Source organism: Gorilla gorilla, chromosome 5, assembly GCF_029281585.2.
Source record: "Gorilla gorilla gorilla isolate KB3781 chromosome 5, NHGRI_mGorGor1-v2.1_pri, whole genome shotgun sequence".
Lineage (NCBI taxonomy): Eukaryota > Metazoa > Chordata > Mammalia > Primates > Hominidae > Gorilla > Gorilla gorilla.
In genome coordinates, this window is record NC_073229.2 from 44,703,559 (window position 1) to 44,717,219 (window position 13,661).

General features: G+C 37.6%; 1 non-coding gene across 1 annotated transcript; it reads right to left on the reverse strand.

Moving 5' to 3' along the window:
- Positions 1-9,310: 9,310 nt before the first annotated feature.
- LOC115935220 (U2 spliceosomal RNA) lies at positions 9,311-9,501 on the reverse strand. Its single transcript, XR_004070904.1, has one exon. It is a non-coding gene; the product is annotated as a U2 spliceosomal RNA (small nuclear RNA).
- Between the last annotated feature and the right edge of the window lie 4,160 nt (positions 9,502-13,661).

The window sequence follows — 13,661 nt, forward strand, 5'->3', positions numbered from 1 at the left end:
ATAATATATTTATAATAATAATATAATATATGATATATATAATATGATTATATTATATATATCATATGATATATATAATATGATTATATTATATATATCATATGATATATATAATATGATTATATTATATATATCATATGATATATATCATATGATTATATTATATATATCATATATGATATATATAATATATATATCATATGTTATATTATTATATTATTATATATTATATTATATATAATATATCATATATTATTTAATAATATATGATATATTATATAATAATGTATCATATATTATATAATAATATATCATATATTAAATAATAATAATAAATCATATATTATATTATATATAAATATAATGTATATAAAATATAAATAAAATATAATATATAAAATATATATGATATATAAATATATGATATATGATATTATATTATAAATATGATATATGATGTTATATTATATACTATATATGATATATTATACATAAATATATGATATATAATATACGGTATATTTATACAGTATAGCATATATCATATATAGTATATGATATAGTATATATCGTATATATACTGTATATAGTATATATACTATATATATTATATATATCATATCATATACTGTATATATGATGTATTATAAATCATATATCATATATCATATATTGTATATCATCCATTAAATGTGATATATATGATAACCAACCTGACTTTTATTACTTCCTTGCATTTTTAAGAATTATTTTATCACCAATTATTTTATTCTTAAACACCATTGTTTACCTATGTCTGAACGTTACATAAATAGAATCACATCTCTAGTATTTTTTCTATGTTTTTCGTTAATAATATTCTATAAATTTCATTCTTGTTTTTGTAGATAGTTCATCCCTTTCTGTTTTTATATAGTATGTCATAACATAAACATACTGTAACATATTTATCCTTTGAATGCATTTTCCATTGCTGTGTAAAAAATTACCCTGAAATGTAGTTGCTTAAAACATTTGTTGGCGGCTGGGCGTGGTGGCTCACAATTGTAATACCAGCACTTTGGGAGGCCAAGGGAGGCGGATCACAAGGTTAAGAGATCGAGACCATCCTGGCCAACGTGGTGAAACCCCGTGTCTACCAAAAATACAAAAATTAGCTGGGTGTGATGACGCGCTCCTGTAGTCCCAGCTACTTGGGAGGCTGAGGAAGGAGAATCGCTTGAACCCGGGAGGCGGAGGTTGCAGTGAGCCGAGGTCGCACCATTGCACTCCAGCCTGATGACAGAGCATGACTCTGTCTCAAAAAAAAAAAGAAAAAAGAAAGAAAAAAAATTGGCTTCTAATTTCTGTGGGTGAGGATTCTGGGAGTGGCTTAGCTGGGTTCTGGGGCTCAGGGTCACTCACAAAGCTACAATCAAGGTGGCAGCAGGAGCTTCAGTCATCTCGAGGCTAGACTGGTGAAGGACTGGCTTTCACGATCACTCACATGGTTGTTAACAGCATGTTAGAGTGAGGATGTAAGTACTCACCAACTATTGTCTGGAGGCCACTCTCAGTTCCTTGCCATTTGAAGTCTCCACAGGACTGTTCACAACATAGCAACTTGTTTCATCAGAGCAAGCAATTCAGAAGAGCCAGAGTGAGTACGAGCAAGAGAAAAGTCAGAATCTTTTATAACCTAATTTTGGAAGTGACATCCTATCACTTTTGCTTATGCTGTTCATTGAAAATGTTTCAGTAGGCCTAGCCCACCATTCAAGGGGATGGAATTACACAAGAGCATGATTAACAGGAGCTGGGTATCGTGGGGGGCTCTCTTAGAAGCTGCCTACCACACATTTTAGGTTAATGAAGATTTGTGTTTCTGTTTACTTCTAGGGCGCTTCTTGTACATTTCTTCTGATGCATATGTGCTCACATTGCTGAGTCATAAATTATGGATATGTCATGGGTCTGGCTTTGTTCAATATGATGTTGGTGAGATAGATCCATGTACTCATAGTTCATTTTCACTGTGCTGTACTGTTCCATGGTTTGGACCCCTACAATTTATTTATCCATCCTACTGTCAATTGACCTTTTTTTCAAGTTTTGCCTATTATAAACTACATTTTTGGAGATTTTTCCACATATCTCAGTGCACATTTGCACTGGATATACATACAGAAATGAAATGTTGAGTCCTATGATATGCATAATTTATTAGATAATTTTATTAGATACCCCCCAAATTTTCAGAGATAGTATCGTGCACCTGCAGCATACATTAAGTTCCTGTTGCTTCAACTTCTTTCCAAAATTTAATATGGTCAGGCTTTTTAATTTCACTATTTTCCTGGGTGTTAATGGGCCAAAATTGCTTATTTATTCTGTAAATACCTGATTAGTAATGCTGTTAAGTCCTTTTTATATTATTATTACTATTCAATATTTCATTTTGTGAAATGCCTCTTCAAATCACTTGATTTTTGTTTTTCTGTTCCTTTCTTACTGCTGTGTAGTAGTTCTTTCTAGATTTTGACAAGCTCTTTGTTGATTCCATGTGTTATAAACACAATTCCCCTACAATGTAACTTGCCATTTGAACCTCTGAATCTCTTAATAACTTGAGGAACAAAAGATTTTTGTTTTAATGAATCCAAATTTATTTATATGTGTGTATCTGTGTCATATATTATATATGTACATATGTGTTAGTGTTTTGTGGGTTTTGTTTTACAAATCTTCTGCTCCCTAGAAGTCTTAAAGATATTTCCCTTTATTAACATTTAGAAGCTATCTTGTTCCACCTTTTACATTTAGATCTAAAATGCACCTAGAACTGATATTTATGTATAGTGGGAGGGAAAATCACCTGGAATATCTATCTATCTATCTTTCTCTCTCTCTCTCTCAATTCATTTATCTAGAGATAAGTATATTCATTTTGGTATTAAAATGACCAAGCACTTGGTGGGGCGCAGTGGCTCATGCCTGTAATCCCAGCACTTTGGGAGGACGAGGCAAGTGGATCACTTGAGGTCAGGAGTTCGAGACCAGCCTGCCTAACATGGTGAAAGCCCATCTCTACTAAAAATACAAAAAATTAGCTCGGCATGGTGGCACACACCTGTAGTCCCAGCTACTCAGGAGGCTGAGGCTCGAGAACTGCTTGAACCCCAGGGGGCAGAGGTTGCAGTGAGCTGAGATTGTGCCACTCTGCTCCAGCCTGGGCGACAGAGCAAAACTCTGTCTCAAAAAAAAAAGAAAAAGAAAAAGAAAAAGGCCAATCACCACTTGTTGAAAAAAACCATCTTTTCCCTCATTGCCCTGCAGACTTACTTTTTCTATCACCAGATGCCCATATATGTGGTCCTTTTCATTTCTCCACTCTCTTCCTCCTATTTATCTAACTTTATAATCTCCCACACTCTTATTTACTATAGCTTTATAAGTCTTGAAATGTGGTAACAGAAAACTTGACCTATTCTTCCCCTTCAAGATTTGCTTGTTCTGTATTGCCTCTCTGTACTTACATATACATTTTGGAATTATTTTGTAAATTTCTGCCAAAAAAAAGTAAGCTGCTGTGATTTTGGATAATATTTCCTGAATCTGTAGATCAGTTTGATTATAATAGGTATCTTTAAAATTATGAGATCTGGCCACGCACGGTGGCGCACATCTGTAATCTCAGCACTTTGGGAGGAAGAGGTGGACGGATCACTTGAGGTCAGGAGTTCGAGACCAGCCTGGCCAACATGGTGAAACTCCGTCTCTAGTAAAAATATGAAAATGAGCTGGGCATGGTGGCACATGCCTGTAATCCCAGCTACTTGGGAGGTTGAGGCACGAGAATCACTTGAATTTGGGAGGCGGAGGTTGCAGTGAGCTGAGACCACACCACTGCACTCCAGCCTGGGTGACAGAGTGAGATTCTAGCTCAAAAATAGTAATAATATCAAAATAATAAAATAATGAAATCTTACAATGTATATATTACCTTTCAATTATTTAGATTTTCTCTAGTTTATCTCAATAGCATCATACTATTTTTCTACATAGAAATATGGCCAACATTTTACTAGGTATATTTCAGATATCTTTTGGTTTTTGCGCTACTACGTGTGATATTATTTTTTAATTTTTATTTTATTAATACATTACAATTCAACTCATTTCTTATATCTGTTATAGAAAGCCTGATATTGGTCCATTGTGTGGATGCTGACATAAGGAGAAGCAGGCCTGCAGTTAGAAACATCGTATTAGGAAGAGTTAGCCTCACATCAGGTGATGCAGGATACACATATGTGTACAAGACCATAGACCACTAGGAAAACTCAGTCTAAGTTATGACTGAGGCTTCCCTGCTCAACCAGCATGCCTCTTTCATGAAGGATCTAAGCAGTGGTCCTCAACCCACGGTGATTTTGCCCCATTAGGAGACATTTGACAATGTGTAGAGACATTCTTGTTGTCACAACTGGAGAGGAGATGCTACTGGTATCCAGTGGATAAAGGCCAGGGATGCTATCAAACATCCTCCAATGCAAAGGACAGCTCCCCACAACAAATAATTTTCCAGCCCAAGATGTCAATAGCTTCAAATTTGAGAAACTCTGATACACTATGATATATATTAATATATAAACATATATAGAGAGAAAATATATCAAATGACAATTTTACTCTCTTTTGGATCAATACCCAACTCCTTTGCTGACATTCAAGACCCTCCATGCCCTCTACTTACCTTACTGCTCCTTAGAGTGAAGTTACAGTCTTGCTCACCCATGTCATATGAATTTCTATCTCCAACACATTTCTTAGGATCTTTATGTAACCTACCATGCACCTTTAGCTTTGACTAATGTATACTTCTTCAAAGACTATTTCCAGGTCTACCCTTCTACATAGACTATAGAGAAAAGTGATTATTTGCTTCTCTCAACTCTGATATGTGATGCTTCCTCATATACCCAGCTAATAGGACATTTGCCCAGGTTTACCTTCTTTTGGATGATAGTTCTCAAACTACCCCACTCAGTTGGATAGAGTTGATCTGCTTCTGTCAAATATATACAGAAATATGTAGATCTCTTTTTCTAGCACATGATATCACTGAATAATAATTTGTTCCCAATGTGGTATCTTCTGATAAAATGAGAACTCTAGAAGTTTTTCTTCAAACAGAAAATATGCTGTATGGATTGCATGTTTGTGTCCCCCCCCAAATTCGCACATTGAAATCCTAACCTCCAATATCATGGTATTAGGAGGTGGGGCCTTTGGGAGGTAATTAGACCATGAGGGTGGAGTCCTCTTGAATGGGATTAGTGCCTTTGTAAAAGAGACTCCAGAGGGCTCTCTTGCCTTCTTTCTGCCAGGTGAGAATACAATGAGAAGTCTGCAACCTGGAAGAGGGCCCTCACCAGAACCTGACCACACTGGCACCCTGATCTCAAACTTTTGGCCTCCAGAACAGAGATAAATAAATTCCTATGGTTTATAAACCACGCAGTCTATGGCTCTTGGTTATAGCAGCCTACACTGACTATAACATATACCAATCAAAACTAATTGTAGGCTGGGTGTGGTGGCTCATGTCTGTAATCCCAGCACTTTGGGAGGCCAAGGCAGGCGGCTCACTTGAGATCACAAGCTGGAGTTTGAGACCAGCCTGGCCAACATGGTGAAACCGCGTCTCGACTAAAAATACAAAAATTAGCCAGGCATGGTAGCAGGTGCCTGTAATCCCAGCTACTCAGGAGGCTGAGGCAGGAGAATCGCTTGAACCTGGGAGGTGGAGGTTGCAGTGAGCCAAGATGGCTCCACTTAATTGTATACTTATACACTGTGGTGTTCTCTTCCTCTTCTACACATTCTCCACTAAACAGCTTTAATGCAACCCATCCTGGGGCCATAGGAACAAACTCATGCTATTAGACACAACTTGAATCACATATAATAATAGTAACAGAATATTTAAAAACACTAACAGAGACCTAGAGTGACACAGAGACAGATTAGCACCTAGAGACACATCATCTGAGAAACAGACATGCCATAAAAGACACAATCACACCCCCACACATTACGAGGGCCAACATGTACCAGACACTGTGCTAAGCACTTCCTAGTCAAATTTACATAACATTCCCATAAAAAATTATGAGACAGGTACAAATAATTTCCACTTAAAAGTGAATAAATCCAAGGCACAAAAACATAATTTTCCCAAGGTCATCAGATGATAAATTGGGGTCGGGGTAGGAATTTTACCTGTCTGGTCTTTGACCTTAATTACTACTCTGAAGTGTCCCCTTCCCCAAGTTATAATGAGGCTGGTTTCTTCTCTTTCTTCAGATCTCAGGTCTAAGAGGCCTTTCAAGATTCCACATTTAAAGAGCCAACATTGCCTTGCTTCATTGTCGTTAAGAACTCACGACTATTTGAAAGTATTTATTATCCTCTACTTTTGTATAGCTGCTTGCCCTTCCAAGAGTTAGGCAAGAGAGACTTCCTTCATCTAGGATTGCCAGATATAGCATATAAAAATATAAAAAGCCCACTTAAATTTGAACTTCAGATTTTTAACATATCTCATGCATTATTTGAAAGTTACTGATATTAAATGCTTATATTCATTATTTATTTGAAATTCAAATTTAACAGGGCATCCTATATTTTATGTGGCAACCCTCTCCATCACAGTCAACTCATCTATGGAATCTTTCATATAGTTGTTTTTTTTGTTTGGTTGGTTGGGTTTTTCTTTTTTTTTCTTTTTCTTTTTTTTTTTTTTTTTTGAGACGGAGTCTTGCCCTGTCTCCCAGGCTGGAGTGCAATGGCGCAATCTCGGCTCACTGCAACCTCCACCTCCCAGGTTCAAGCGATTCTCCTGCCTCAGCCTCCCCAGTAGCTGGGATTACAGGTGTGTGCCACCAGGCATGCTAATTTTTTTTTTTTTTTTTTTGTATCTTTAGTAGAGACGGGGTTTCACCATGTCGGCCAGGCTGGTCTCAAACTCCTGACCTCGTGATCCACCCACCTTGGCCTCCCAAAGTGCTGAGATTACAGGCGTGAGCCACCACGCCCAGCCTCATATAGTTGTTTTTAAATGTATACCTTCAATGTAGAAATACAATAAGTATTTCTATGGCTATGGTTCAGGAAATCCATGTAACTGCTTGAATTGGGTGCAGGAACTGGCATTTTTACAGATTTGCAGGGAGAATGTTCATAGATATTTCTAGATAAACAAATGGATCAATGTTTTTTACCTTTGCTCTCTCACCAAGTGAGCACTAGCTCCTTTTTATGTAGGATTTTTCCTTAGAACTTTCTCAGACTTGGTGATTCCCCAGCTCTTCTTACATAAACCTCCTCCTTAACTCCCTTTGCCTTATAGAAAGACATAGAGAGACAATGTGTTTGTGAAAGCAGTCTGAAGATGTGGATCCTTATGGTGGACTCACCGCCCACTGTGTCTTGTTTCTCCTTTCATTCCAGGCTTCTAGTTCCTAATTTTTCTCATAAGCAAAATATTATAAACCGTTCAGATTCTTGAAGCAATAGCAAAATAATTCATACAAAATTATTTGTAGGTTCTCAAAAGCAAGAGAAGTGCCTCTCACATTCAGATGATATGTGCCTCTCACATTCAGAAACAGACACACAAGAAGGCATCAAGCACAGAACAGGAATTGAAGTTATTGCCAGGACTAGTATCTTTTGGAACTCAATTGCCTTAATACAGGTCCAGGAAAATGTATACCCACAAAATAAGCATATCCCTACAACCAGCAGACTAGGTGGAAATGGTAAGAGGAAATGTTTTGGGAACTCACTTCTACAACTCCCCTGATGTGGTTCTTAAGTGTGGTGGCATATCCAGAATGGATGATATGACCAGGCATCTGCTTCACCAATACTGGGGCTTATTGCTGAGTTGGGAACAGAGTTAGGGAAATTACATATTCTCCTGGGATACAAATACTAGATAAGTAATTAGATTATTTGATATAATTTTCCTTTGTGTTGTGGAGAACAAAATGAGGCCATAAGTACATAAACAAGGGAGGTCCTTAACCTGGGAGGTCAGGAGAAATATCCCAGGGTAGGTGGCATCAAAGCCATAAACTGAAGGAATGAGAAGATGTGGAGGCATAAATATTCAATACTTTTTGACCAACATCTGTCTGATAGGATCAAGTCCCTACTCTGGAGAAGCCTCCATCTTATTGGGAGTTACTTTTTCAACTTTACATAGTAGAAATATTTTCTAGTTTGTCATTTGTTTTCTATCCTTATTTGCTGATATCTGTTAAAACATTTTAAATGCATACATACTAAACTTTCCTTTTTGTGTTTTTATTATGTTCAGAATGAAATGCAAAACACAAATCAAAAGAAGTAGTTTTCTGTATTTTTCAACCTGAAGAAATTATATTACCATTGCATGCATCAAGTCTTTCCTTTTCAACATCAAATGCATTGTTACTGTTTGCACACTTCCTATACAAAATAGGTGCTAAGAAAAATTTGGGGTGATAGAACATATATAACCTGCAAAAGTACCACCCACAAATCCTATAGTCCTATATAGGCTGTTTATTTTTATTGACTTTTTAATGGAAATCCAGTCAAAGGAGAAAGCAGTTGAGATGGGTGTGGCAGAATGTGAGTGAAAGGTGTGATCTCACCAGTCCCAACAAAAGGAGAACATCAGACCAGAGCCCTTCAGGTGCACTTGGGAGGCTTCAAAGTTGGATGCCTGAGGAGAGCTCCTCAGTGTAAAAGAAGGTGAGTTTTAATTCTTGCATTATTTCTATGTTTTATTAGAAGTCACTTCAATGAGGGATATGTGTTTATTATGGGGAACTTTTTTTTCTTTTAAAGACTAAGTAGACAGACTAGGAAGTATAGGAATTGTCTCACATCATTTTTTTAAATGAAATTCCTCTGCCCCCTAAACCTTGAAAATTTTTTGGATAAAACATTACTAAGGATTCTGGGGAGTTGTCCTTAAAAATATAAATGTTTGTATCACATCATGGAACTATTTAATGTTATGTCAATATTATTTGTTGGACCTAGACTAAAATGGAAAGTCATAGAAACATGGACCATAGTTTATAGAGCTTAAAAATCTTATAAGGCACTCAGGTGTTAGGCAAAAATGACACTAAAGAATAGTATAATTATAAGTAGATGTGGTTAATTAAATAAAAACAAGACTGGCCCCTTTCTAAAGCAGTTATTTATAGGTATGAATCATATTTCACTTGTAATCTCTTGTTAGCATTTAAAAAAAAATTCCCCCAGAGGAGGATGCACCATTTTGGAAGTACTGCAATACCAAGATGATGTGTGGAGTGGACAGAGGAAGTTGCTATTCTATCTCCTACTTCCAAAAGTCCATTTAATATATTGTTCCTTGGATACAGGATATATCAGATATTAAATTGATAAGAACAAACATTACACTTGATGTTAGCCAAAAGGCCGAGAAGCAATTTCTGTTATATTTAACTCCTAATTTTGGCCTAAGTACTGTCAAAGTCAAAATAAAATATAGAGATGAATCTCTAAACGTTTTATTTGGGAATCACAAAATTGCAATTCGAGACATATGCACAGACTGGGGTGGTCCTCGGTATGTCTGAAGAACAGAGAAAGTTGGAGATTTTACTAGAAAGAGAAACGTTATATATTGTTTTGAAAGAAAGCTAATTGGCACTAGAGAAGCTCTTGGGAGCTGGCAAGCTCTGACCTGCAAGTGACAGTAGTAAGTAAAATGTCTTAGAGTCACCAAAAGTCATTTCAGCAGCTACTAGGTAAAACTAGTCTTAGGAATAAAGCAAGCCATTTCAGCAGCTGAGCTTATGGAAAAGGTAAGAACCACATGAATGATGGTAGAGATCCCTTTACTGAATTCCATTAGCAGGGACAAAAGAGGTCTTTACCAGGAAAAACTGTCTGGAATGGTAGAGCAGAAAAATTACCATTAAGAAGGTGAAAATTTATGCTTTTATGCTGACCCACAGCATCATATTTCCACCTCTGGCTGCATGTTGGTTCTTTTAAATAGGTAGTGGAGGTCTTCTACCAGTTCACAAGTGTAGGTATGCCGGTCAAGTGTGCTCAGCTAATAACTCCATGAAATTTAACATTCCAAAGGATTCGTTAACAGCACCTAATAAGAACCTTTTTAAAACAGCTAGAAGTGGTGATACTAGGAGCTGCAAGATTTTACAACCTTGTGATTTTTATAGTTTTAATAAACCCCAGCAATAAGCCAGTGTCTTAAACTAGGATTTGATTCTGTTCACATTTGTCAGAAAGAGTTAAGAGACCCAAAATATTTTGTTGATACAGAACTACAGGTTATTGTAACCGATAGTTACTTATTTAACCAAAATGATCATCAAAAGACTTTAAAGGCAATACAGAAAGTTACACAGATGTAAAAACCTTAATCCTTGTAAATTTCAGTTTTTGTTAAGCAATCACAAACCTAATAAAGACAACACAGGAACTATCTTGATAATATTTAAAACCAGGCTTCTCAGCCGGGCACGGTGGCTCACGCCTGTAATCCCAGCACTTTAAGATGCCAAGGTGGGCGGATCACGAGGTCAGGAGATTGAGTCCATCCTGGCTAACATGGTGAAACCCCATCTCTACTAAAAATACAAAAAATTAGCTCGGCATGGTGGCAGGTGCCTGTAGTCCCAGCTATTCGGGAGGCTGAGGCAGGAGAATGGCGTGAACCCAGGAGGCAGAGCTTGCAGTGAGCAGAGATTGTGCCACTGCACTCCAGCCTGGGTGACAGAGCAAGACTCTGACTCAAAAAAAAAAAAAAAAAAAAAAAAAAAGCCAGGCTTCTCAAAGGGATAAAAAGCTAAAAGCACTTCTGAGGTATGAATCTGAGTTTTCAAAAAAAAAAAAAAAAAGCTATAGAATTGAAAAGCAAAATTTTTATTAATTTCATTAAGAACAAATCAATACCTTAAGAAAACCTTGTATTTTTTTGTTTGTTTTTTGGTTTTTGGTTTTTAGTTTTTTTGAGATGGAGTCTCGCTCTTGCTCAGGCTGGAGTGCAGTGACGCAATCTTGGCTCACTGCGGCCTCTGCCTCCTGGGTTCAAGTGATTCTCCTGCCTCAGCCTCCTGAGCAGCTGGGACTAGAGGCGCGCACCACCATGCCCTAATTTTTGTATTTTTAGTAGAGATGGGGTTTCACCATATTGGCCAGGCTGGTCTCAAACTCCTGACCTCGTGATCCACCTGCCTTGGCCTCCCAAAGTGCTGGGATTACAGGTGCAACCCACCGTGCCTGGCCAGAAAACCTTGTTTTAAAAGAGGGGACCATTCTTTAGAAAGACTATTATAAACAGTTCCCTTTTAATTATTCCTAAGAATCATATACAAAATTCCTTTTATATATTCCCCTTCACAAACCTTGTCACAACTTACAAAGACCATCTGTGATATGCTTGGACTTTCTGACTTGTCCTATACTACCTCTTCCTTAAATACCTAGTAATTTGACTCTAGAACAAGAGTTTACCATATAAGATTTTCTTTTCATACTGCAATAGTCGTCTCATATTGATTTTTTAAAATTGAAGATCCTTTTTCATACACAGTTATGCTCTTTTCTTTATAACCTTCCTTTATACAATTATTCTTTATGACCTTCCTTACCAAAAATACATCTCCACATCCATAACTTTCTTCACATCTCTCTCCTACTTATAGATTCCTTATTTCATAACCTTTTCTAATCCATAATGTGAATCCACCTTTATATAGTTTCTGAATTTGACAAAATTATTATCTCAATAAGAACACATTTTAACTAAATATTTTTATTTGCCACTTCAAAAGTTACCTAAGGCTCTTCCATGGAGGTGGTAAGGTGTCCAGTGGGAGCTGTGGGAGAGCTTGGGCCCCGTCGGTCTTGTTTTCTTGGCCATTATGGGTTTGGGTAGCCTAGGCTCCCTTTGAAGCTTGGAACAGTCCCTTTTTCAATGGCCCTCTTGCTTACAGAAGGCACAGTGATATTGGCCCTGGGGCCAGCAAGTTCGGGGCTCTCATCTGGGCATCTGAGATGCTGATCTCAAATCTCCTCAGGCTGGCTAACCCTGAGGTGGGAGAGGGTGCTTAAAGTAGTCACTAACAATTGCATTTTGGATATTATTTCTTTTGGTTCTCTCTGCCTGTTTTGACCTGTGCCTATTGTTGTAAACTGGAAAGGCCATATTTAAAAATTGGCTTATAGGAGTTTGCATTTCCCCTTTCTGCCTGTTATAGCTTCCTCCTAACATCAAGGACAGACTGAGTGATAAAAGAGTTTGCCTTTCTGGGGAGTCTGTCCTGCAATATTTCCTGAGTGCCTCAACCAAACAGCCCTGACTAGAATAGGATTTTTATCCTCCCCTACAGTTACTTCTCTAACCTTGTCATAATTAACTGGATTAAGCACACTTTCATATCTTCTATTAAACAAGTTACCTATGATTTCTACATTTGAGATCTCAGGAACCCCTCTGGTAATCCCACTGGGGGTCCAAATCTGGAAGTACACTCCCACATACAATAAATGGCATAATCCTGGAGACAGGCAGCCATTCCATCAGCATATGCCCAGGCAGTATTCAAAAATCCCTTGTTTCTCCTCTACAGCACAGCAGGTGGACACTATTTGCAAGTCATGCCAAGTTACATCAAACTATAAACTTCCCTGGATCCTCTGATACCAGCCAATGTTTCCCTTGCATGAAGCTAAATCAGACATGGAAAAAGGCACAAGTACTGTTCCCGCCATTAGCAACGTCTCAACCTCTCACAATAGATGTAAGTTTGATTTTAAGGGCTGATAGGACTTTATCACTCCTGATTAGACTTGTTGGACTTATTTCCTCAGGCAGTATGGCATATAGGCTGGAGCTAGTTGGTTAAAGCAGAGGGGTGCCTGATGAACTTGGGATGGAATCCTATAGTGGAGAAGTGGCAGGACCCCCTTCCTCATATTAAGGCACCAAGGAGGCTCCAGGGAGAGTGAACCATTTTTAGGCCAAATTTCTTGGGAAATTAATTTGTACTAAACAGTGTTATAATAGAAGATGAGTTTTTAAGACATCAAATTTGAATTTGCTTTAGTTGCCTAAAAGGCACCCTAGCAGCAAGTGTTTCAGGACGCTCACTGTTATGTCTACCAGAGATATCTACTAAACCCAGAAATTCTTCCAAGTCCAGAGAGTCCAGTTACTTTTCCTTTCAAATTTCCACCTCCCTTTTCTTCAAGAGCAGTAGGGCGATTACCACTGACTCCTGCCAAAAGAACATGGGTATCAAGAAGTAGGTGCCACAAAAGTGAAAGATGAGTGGGCAGTGGGCTGGCAACTACCATCACTAGCTAATGGAATGTTACAAAGAAGGCACTTTAAGTATGGAAGTAAAAAAATGCTGACCAAATTAAGAACCCTTAGTGGAAATTTAAACCCCAATCTTAGAAAGGTGACCAAAAAACAAAGCCCCTAGGGCAGGACTCTCAATTCTAATGCCACGTAGAGTGGGACTGAAAATAACCCAATAAATTCCCCCTGGAGTGGGACTCTAACCCAATCCTAGAAGGAACATGGCTCTGACATACAACCATGCATTTAGGAA